The sequence below is a fragment of the Psammomys obesus genome, unplaced genomic scaffold (genome assembly GCF_907164565.1).
Source record: "Psammomys obesus unplaced genomic scaffold, mPsaObe1.curated_primary_1811, whole genome shotgun sequence".
In the NCBI taxonomy this organism is placed as follows: domain Eukaryota; kingdom Metazoa; phylum Chordata; class Mammalia; order Rodentia; family Muridae; genus Psammomys; species Psammomys obesus.
This window is the reverse complement of record NW_026592666.1, coordinates 14,903,036-14,911,678: the sequence shown is the minus strand read 5'-3', so window position 1 is coordinate 14,911,678 and position 8,643 is coordinate 14,903,036.

Genomic DNA, 8,643 nt, shown 5'->3' with positions numbered 1-8,643 from the left:
AGGCCTAGAAAGTAAACAAAGCTATAAGGAAGGAAGTTGAAACCCTAATGGTGGCTACATAAGTGAGTTGCAGATTTTCACTCCCTCTTTCTCTCTTGGTCTTAACCTGAGGACATGATTCGTGGTGTGGTGGTGGCTGAAGTGGCTTGTAAAAGGCTGAGACATCTCCATTTGGGGAATCCTGGAAAGAGGGGCCCCTCCTTCTCTGGCTTTGCCTCAGATGAGGGCTTTCCCTCAGCAGTCTATGTGATCAAAATGCCAACAGACACCCCCTTCTTGGCTAGATTCTTGGGGTGATTCTAGAGTGGCCACAGAAGAGGGCTCCCAGTTCTGTGCCCGAAGCTGGAGATTCCAAGTCACTTCTGTGCTGTGCAGTTGCAGATCCAAACCAGCCCGGTTTCCTGCTTATTAACCAAGAGGACCCTAAAACCTCCGTCTATGATAGAGATAGAGGAGAGGCCTGACCCCAGGTTACAGCTAACTGAAGCAAAGAAAGGAAACAAACCAATAAAACCCAAGGTTTAAGCAATGTAAAAATAAGGCTACACTCTAAGATTATTCAACAAATAAAATCACCTAAAAGCATGTAATCAGCTCTCAAGGGAAAAGGCGACTTACCATGCGACTCCTGAGATGTTGGAACCCAGACAGGCCTGAAAGCAGTAATTATAACCACCCTGTGATGTCACTGAGAACCCTTGGAATAAAGATGAAGATGAAAAAAAAATACTTGACAGTGTAAGACTCATGGGAGTCCTACGTTACCGGGGAAGGCCCCAGAGTGAGGAGACCAGGTTCAATGCAAACAGCAAGAGGTTTATTGAAACCAACATGTTGGGGTCTCCTGAACCATAAGGAGAAGCGACCCCGAGGAACAAAAGCTTTGGGTTTTATAGGCAACTTTGGAAATAGCAACAGGGCAGTTTTCATTGATGGATATTTTGGGTCTACCTACATGCTTGGGCCAGTATACTCAGGGTTAAGCTGCCCACTTTTCAGTTTCACCAAGGATTGCCTGTCCCTATCTGTGTCCTTAGGGGCTTTTCCAGCAACAGTCTGTGTGAATGTTCAAGGACTGCCTGCATCTATGTCTTTGGGGTTTTTCCAGCAACTGTCTTTGAGGTTTGAGTCCGGGGTTGGGGGGGACAAAGCAGAGGGGAGAAGGTGAACTCTGCACTTAGCAATTGGTGAAAAGTTCCCAGTTTTCTTGGTTGTTCTCAAGCTAGATCTCTTTAACAGAAACATGAAGGTTTCAAGAGGAACCAAATGGAATGTGTAGAAGTGAAAAAGTAAATACTTGGATTAAAAAATTAAGCTCCATGGTGGAAGGAAGATGACTGAGGAGCAGCAGAAATCATCCACTGATAACCAAAGAGAAAACTGAAAAAGATGTAAACCAACTTTAGGGCCATATGGAATAACATGGAGAAGGTGTCACCCAGAGCCTAGGAGTCAACAGAAAGAGGAGAAAGTGAGTGTTACAGCTAATGATCCGTCAAAGAAAGTACAGTGACCACATAAGTGAGGGAGGCTGTTAAGGTGAACTATTTGAGAGAACAGGGCCCTGAGGAAAGAAGGGCTAGCATTACACATGGCTTCACGCTTACTTCTCTCTCCCAACCACAAAGGGAAGATGGATAGTCTTCTGTCAGACAAACACTTTATGAGATTTTGTACTATATAAAGAGACATCTTCAGGGCTTGATGTATGCACATTATAAAACCTTGATATATTTTATGCTATAACATATGTATTTAATGTGATAATAAAAAAGCTTATTTATTTAAAAAATAATAATAAAAAAAAACCTGAACAGAGGCTTGCCAGATTAACTTGACAAACTTTGCTGAGAAGGCTGGTTAGCTGGGGGCTGAACTTGCAGATAATCTGCCTGTTCCCATCATCCATCCAGCCAGGGCTGGGATAAGAGGCACATGTAGCCGGCAGCCAATCTGACCTGTTAATATGGATCCAGAGTGCCAAACTTAGGTCCTCACATTTGCAAAGCAAGCATTTAACATCTCCCTAGCCTAGTGGCCTTTTATTTTAACAAGTTTCTTTTAAAACTACATAAACTTCCTCAAATACACACAGGGTATAACAGTACACCCTTTACTGTCTCGGAGGGATGTGGTAAAGAGCAAATGCTCTCAGAAGAAAAATATGGAGGAGATTCCTGTGTCCAACAATTCACTGTAAGGCAAGTCAAGTCAGAAACAATAAAAAATTACCCTCACAGCCACTCTCCTGAGGGCATCTGAGAGTGATCACTCACCTCCTCTTTACTTGGTAAGGTTGGGTGTGTGTTGGACCCATGCTTGGTCAGGCCATGCAGTCACCACAGGGGACTCATAGCCTTCAGCATTAAAGATGTTTGCAACAAAGTGGGGGTGATAACCTCTGCCACTTCTTTGGCACAACAAACTTGGGGTAATGAAGTTAAGCTGCACACAATTAGACTCCAAGCTGACTAAAAGGAGTGCTGTCAGTGTGGCATTCTGATTTATTAATCTCTCATCTGCCCTGGCCAGCTGCCCAGAGGCCATGGTAGTAGCTCACAACATCTATAGGAGCTGTATGTGCTTCTTCTTCCAGTCACACGGACACATCCATAGGGTAATTGGCATGAAGCAATGCCAGGATACCACAGTTACAGCAGGATGTGAAGGACAGGGGAGAGCTAGTTCTGGTTTGGAACTGAAGATCCAGATACCCCCAAACAGATGGTAAGCACCCACAGGCATGGATTGGCTCTAGAGTTTCTTCTTTATTCATGTAGGAGAAGAGCCATGTCCCAGTAAAGCCTGCACCAAGCCTGAGTAGAGATCCTTTGATTTAGCAGATACACTTCCACAGTCAGCACTTCTCTCTGGTCGTCTTACTACTTCTTCCCTGTGATGACAGCTCTTCCTGGTCAGATGTGTCTTTTTGTAGTAGAAATGAACAAGCTGTTTTGTTTTGTTTTGTTTTGTTTTGTTTTGTTTTGTTTTGTTTTGTTGGGGGCAGGGTTGTTGCAGGAATGTCTGTGCCCCAGGCTAGTGTCTGTAGAGGCCAGAAGAGAGCATCCCTGAGATTGGCTGAGTCACCCTGTGGAAGCTGGAAGACAAACCCAGATCTGCTGGAAGCGCAGCCAGTGTTTTTAACCATGGGCCATCTCTCCAGCCCCGGAAGCAACAGGCTTAGCATGTGTTGCTCCACTCTACAACTTTCATCTGGGATTCTCAATGTAGTGGATCCATCCTTAGGTGGATCTTGGAAATAAATGTAGAGGCAGCTATTAATTTTTGGTTATCACAATGATCAGAAAGAATCATGCTATTTAGAGAGCAAAGATCAGGAATGTTAAGTACCCTTTATTCCCCCATAATGGAAAGGTGTCTCACCGAAGAGGACAACTGTATCTCCATCAAGAAGCAGAGGTGGGAGCCAGACACTCCAAAGTCACACTCTGAATTGGCCTCTGTGTGAAAATTCTCTTAACTCAGCTGCCTCAGTGTACCAGGGCTGTACTCACTGTCCAGCCTATTACGTTCCCTTAGAGTTCACCAACTATCCAAGGAGAAATTCTTTTCGTTCAAATATGTCCATGTAATACTTATGGGCAGGGAACCACCTCTGACATCTCTTTCCTCTTTCCATGCAGTCAGTCATGTGTAACCTGTCTCTGAGACTCAAAGGCTGCTCATCACCCAGCATAACTTATCTAGCTTGTTCTGACTGGTGTAATGTTGTTAATACCCATGGCATTAAAGGTTTTCTCTTAAGTGTGGAGGAAATGGAGAAGGGAAGAAAGAAAAGCATCGCTGCCTTCCGGGAAGATCTGAAATGCTATGCCTGGTAGTAACTTCTGATTGATTACTAGGCCCTAGATCTAGCTCCAAACTGACCCCTTCCAAATGTGTTGGCTCATTTTCCTACTTTAGCTGCCCTTCCTGCTCACTCAGGCCAGCGGAGTAACTATGTTTGCAGTAGAGGCTGCAAATACCCACACATTATCTGGTGTTTCTTTCCTCTGGAATACATGTCTTAAGTCCCTTTCCACAAGGTGAGGGGACATGACCAGTTTGGGCCAGTGGGCTGTGAATGGAAGGATTTGAGTCACTTCCCTCTTCTGGCATTTATTTCCTCTGCAACTGTGATAGAGAAGGGACCTGCCAACAGCCCTAGCTCCCAGTAGAGCCATGAGTGTAGCCTGTCACTGAGACCTGAAGGCTGCTCATCACCACAGCATAACCCAGCTTGCTCTGACTGATTTAATGTTCTTTTGACTTCTCAGTCTTGGCACCTTTCAAGTAAAACATGAGTTTGAGGTTTGGACTTTTCCCCTTAAAGAGGTCTCGGGAAGTTTCCCCACCAGGGAAGTATTGATAATGATGGTACAGATGTTTCAGGGACTGCAAAGACTAAACAGCTACAGGCACTGTTTATGCCATAGTGCCTTGCAGAGAGCCAGGGCTGTGACTGCCACTTGTTATTCTTCCTGCCAATCTAAACTTGACTTTGCCTGCCCTGCCCCAAATCCTCACTGGAGCCTTTAGCTTTGGATTCCAAGAGTCCTTCTAATGTCTTCTGTCTAAAAGGCCACCAGTCCAGACTGCTTCCGTCTTCAGACTTCTCTGTACTGCCCTGAACAGGACATGGCTTGCTGTAGGCACTGTGCTATCTAGGTTTTCACTGCTGGGCCAAGGGCTTCAATCACTTTGATCACTATTGAGAATATATCTCTGCCAAGTACATGAGAAGAATAAGCCAAGTGTAATAGAAGAAACTGAATGACTTTTTCAATGAGAACTTGGCATGTCTGAAAAACATGTCAAAATGTCTAAATTTGTGGTGTGTTATGGAATAGTTAAATTAGTACAAGCAGCTAAATATGCTCTTTTGTTCTGACACCCCAAAGAGACACTCACTTATAAAATGAATTTAATCTGCATTTGTGTGTCAGCGCTGTCTGTCCAGGGAATGCCGGGGTTTGTCCCTAGAGCCCTGGGAGATAATTACAGGTTATAATTATAGGTCAGCTGCCTTCTTTCAGCCCCCTAGACTCTATTCTCAGTGTAACTCTGAGTTTCCCCAGGTCTCCAGAGTGAAGAAAGGCAGAGGTAATTTACTTGGTAAAGTAGAGGTGAATTACTCGCCCAGAAACACAGAACAGCCGCTTTCATCATCCTTAGGTTCTGTCTACACACTAACCCTTCCTATTCAGATGCAGTCCTACCACCCACGTATCGCCTGATCTTGTAGGCCCTCCTCAAACTGGAACCAAGCTGCTGGAATGTTTGAACAAAATAAAATCCTGGCCCCAGAGAAGTTTGTCCTGGTGTCTTTCAAGGTTGCTATTGCGCCTGTTCAAAGCAGCCTCTGCTGCACTCTGCTTCCCTCGCTTGGCGCTAGCTCTGCATTCTCCTTCCTCTAAACGACCTTCCAAGGCATTTCAGGAAACAAGCTACATCCGTGTGCCTTGACACATCTGCAAACTTGAATTTCCCATTTCCATCAAATTCAATCTCAACAAACCACTAATTCATTGGACCTTTAAGTGCAAAACACAACAGAGGCACTGATCACACCCTGGAGTTTGAATCAACAGCCTCAGGTCTCTAGGAAGTGGGAAGGGTGGAGGCAGGAGCTTGCAGAATCTCCTACTAGCAGTAGCTGATGAACAGTGGTCCAGTAGCTACTCCATAATTGAGCAGTCTTAACTGCTTGGGTTCCATGATTTACTGAAACTCTGTTGCAGTGATTTTCAATTCCTGGAACCCATTGGATCTCGCTGGCGGCACTGCCATGTGCTTCTCATTACAGCCCATTGGCCCAGGAAAGAGATGAGCAGAAAAGGCCAGGCTTGGAAGCAGGAGCAGACAGAGCTAGTCCTGATTTTGGACAGTTCTAATGAGGGGTGGGTGCTGAACAAAAATTTTTCCCATCTACAAAATAAGAATCATCTTGCCTGCCTCCCAGACAAGGTGCCTTGGGTCCTTGTGAAAGAGAATGGAGGTCTGGGCGGCTCACCTAAGTTTGGACTCTCAAGCTTTCCTTTAGTAGTTAGTCATTGGGAATCTAGGTCTTTTCCCAGAGAAACAACACCCTACCTAGTGAGGTCCTGGTCTAGGATGACAAACATCTGTCTGTATCAATCCCACATGTGTCCTTGGCCCTTGGGTACCACACTCCCTCACAGCCCTGCAGATCAGCACCATCTTGGAATGCCCAGTGGAAGTCTGAAGAACTGACAAGCTGGGCTTCCTTTGTTTGGGGCAGGGACACTGGCTGAGCAAAAAGTACATCTTTACCCCTACTCTCTTCTCAGTGTTCTGTTTTTTAAATCTTTATGGCATGTGTATCATGGCCGCTGTTTCCCTGAGACTGGAGATGGAAAACCTGCCTTCTTCTCTACATAAAGATTAGTATATGGCGTGTAAATGCACAGTTCAGGGACAAAGGACCCTGCCAGTAAGGAAAAGTACACCCATGCCTATGGTGAAAGCTGAAGACCCCTGGGAGACCTGAGAGAGACTCTCTGTTGTTCTTTTCTGGATAGGGGCCTTCGGAGTCTTTTCAAATCCCTGATTGAATTCCCAGCAAACTACTCTTCCCAACTCTAACCAGAAAAGCATGTTTATATAAACATGAAATTCCATCAGTGTAAAGCGCTGTGTGGTCCAGTTGCCAGAGCCCCTAATAACACCCTATTGTGTTACCGTGGTGTTCAGGGTTATCAATATACAGTCTTTGCTCTTGGCTGAGAAAACATGACATTCCATTAACTATACAGTCTGGGCTCCCTCCAGGCCAAAGATGCATCCTGCTTGGAGCCGAAATGAGCCGAGCTTTAATGCCACAGAAAAGCGAACTGACTATAGGATGGAAGGGCATTGTAGGAGTGGGGAGAGCAGCCACAGACTCAGTTCCCTGTGATCCACTGTTCTGCCTGTAGCCAGCACCCCAGCAGCCAAGGGTGTCAGAAGCCCAAGCGCAAACCTAGTCAGCATTCTTTCCTTTTCCACTTTGTTGCAGTCACAACACTGCACAACAGTGTCTGGGCAGTTCCTTTCCAGGACAGAGGATTCTGTAAGGACTACCCTGTGGCCTGTTTGCCATGCCTGCCTGGTGGCCTATCCTATAGCTCTGGACTCAGAAGTCACATCAATTTGCTTGTGGTAGGGGGTAAGCTGGAGGTGTGCACACAAGGTAGAAATTCTACCACACTTTTCATTCGGCACAAAAAAACCACAGAGAAACAATGATAGGAAGTCAGAGCCCTGGAATTAAATGAGAAAGGAAGGGGTAGCTTCTTTCTTCAGAGTGAGAGAATGAGAATGTAGTTCACAGACCACAGCCCCTCTCTGCATATTCCCTAATAATTCAAAGTCATATTTTATTGAATTAAAACTGTTATGTTTACTGCAGAGAAATTTGGAAAATCGGAAGTTAAAACTCAGCTTCTGGAGAAGAATGCCATCCTAACAGTAAGTGTAAACACAAACACACATACAGGACTATTAATTTGGTTTTGCTCTGTTCTGAGACTGGATCTAGTTACTTTGCTCAGGTTGGCCTCGGTCTCCCAAGTGTTAGCATCAAGCCTGGCCTTGCTTCTTACCAAGGTAGAATGCACACAATGCTTGTAAACATAATAGTATAAGTATTATATACTTATATACTATTATATACTTATACTTAGGTAATTCTCAGCGTTTCGCTACAAGCAGCACTACCACAGGCACACAGTAAGGGGCTCCTTTTGAATGCTTTTTTTTTTTTTTTAAGGTAAAGACTCATTGGATGGGAAAAAAAGACACTTAGCTGTGCTAAAAGCACATGACGCTTTCTGCTGATCATCTTCTTGTCTGCACTACTCATATGTTGGCCACATGTGACTATTTAATTTAAACAAAATTAAAAGTTCATGCCCTCATTTGCATGGGGAACACATATGGCAAGTAGCTACTGTTCTGGGCAGCAGGAACTCAGCTCTTCTGTCTTTCTAAAAAACTCTACCATGCAATTCAAGTCCACAGGACCACCAGTCCACACTGTCCCTAGCAAGACAGGACACAGGTGGCCAGTGCTGGACACTGTAATGCCTTAAAAAACTCTGCCAGCCTGCACACTATCCTGTTTGAGCCTTTTCATTTCTTTATCAGCGATTCAGAATGCTATTGTTCATGCATTAATTTTCACATATATTTTTCTTTGGAAATTAAGATGTTAGGCTATTTTCTGACTAGCATTTCCATACCAAGATCAGTCTTCAGAGAGTAAATTAGGTTGCAGAACCTTTGCAGCTTACTGTATTTCCCTTATGCTAGTTTTCACCCCCTGAAGAGCACAGTGCTCAGCTAGCCAAATCTCCCTTTATTCTTCTTCCTGGCTTTTGTGTTCCTGTCATTCTCTGTAAGATGCAAGGCTGAGGCTACACAGATTATCCCTCACCATTTGCCAAAGAACTTTTTTTTTAAAAAAATAATGACCTCATTACCCACTTATTTAAGTGCTCACAGGTGCTTATGTATTTTTCTACTTTGTCCACATACTCTTTGAACTTAGCAAACTGTTTTCAATAATTTGTCTTCTAGTACATTTCAGTATTTCCTGAGAAATTATATCTTCATTAGTCTTTTCCAAAAGAAAAAAAAAAA